This window comes from Tachyglossus aculeatus, chromosome 1 (assembly GCF_015852505.1).
Source record: "Tachyglossus aculeatus isolate mTacAcu1 chromosome 1, mTacAcu1.pri, whole genome shotgun sequence".
NCBI classification, from domain to species: Eukaryota; Metazoa; Chordata; class Mammalia; order Monotremata; family Tachyglossidae; genus Tachyglossus; species Tachyglossus aculeatus.
Window position 1 is genome coordinate 26,227,394 of NC_052066.1, and position 788 is coordinate 26,228,181.

The 788-nt window shown below is 47.1% G+C and overlaps 1 non-coding gene across 1 annotated transcript; it reads right to left on the reverse strand.

Moving 5' to 3' along the window:
* Positions 1-205: 205 nt before the first annotated feature.
* LOC119938306 lies at positions 206-309 on the reverse strand. Its single transcript, XR_005454396.1, has one exon. It is a non-coding gene; the product is annotated as a U6 spliceosomal RNA (small nuclear RNA).
* Between the last annotated feature and the right edge of the window lie 479 nt (positions 310-788).

Below are 788 nucleotides of genomic sequence, written 5' to 3' on the forward strand. Positions count from 1 at the left end.
AAGTAAAGCTAGATGCACATCATTAGCAAAATAAATAGAATAGTAAATATGTACAAGTAAAATAAATAGAGTAATAAATCTGTACAAACATATATACACGTGCTGTGGGGAGGGGAAGGACGGAGGGCAGGGGGGATGGGGAGGAGGAGAGGAAAAAGGGGGCTCAGTCTGGGAAGGCCTCCTGGAGGAGGTGAGCTCAGTAGGAAAAAATATGGAACACTTCATGAATTTGCATGTCATCCTTGCACAGGGGCCATGCTAATCTTCTCTGCATCGTTCCAATTTTAGTACATGTACAGATGAGGTAACTGAGGCACAGAGAAGTTAAGTGACTTGCCCAAAGTCACACAGCCGATGTGTTGGAGCCAGGATTAGAACCCATGACCTCTGATTCCCAAGCCTGGGCTCTTTCCACTGAGCCACACTAGTGACCCATGATGGGAGTCAATTGTCTAAGGAGAAATGACCACCACCTGTCCTCTGGCTTCTATTTGGGTGGTAGTAATTGGATGCTGGTATCATAGCTGGGTTCTGTGGCTCTGAAAACAGTGGTGCCAGACTGCGAGCCCACTGTTGGGTAGGGACTGTCTCTATATGTTGCCAACTTGTACTTCCCAAGCGCTTAGTACAGTGCTCTGCACACAGTAAGCGCTCAATAAATACGATTGATTGATTGATTGATTACCCGGGGGTAGCTTTTCTTAAGCTGATCACTGAAAAGTGGCCCGAAGCAGTGGGCTGGAGTCAGAGCACCGTCAAGGCCCAGGGAAGATTTCAAGAAGGAACCT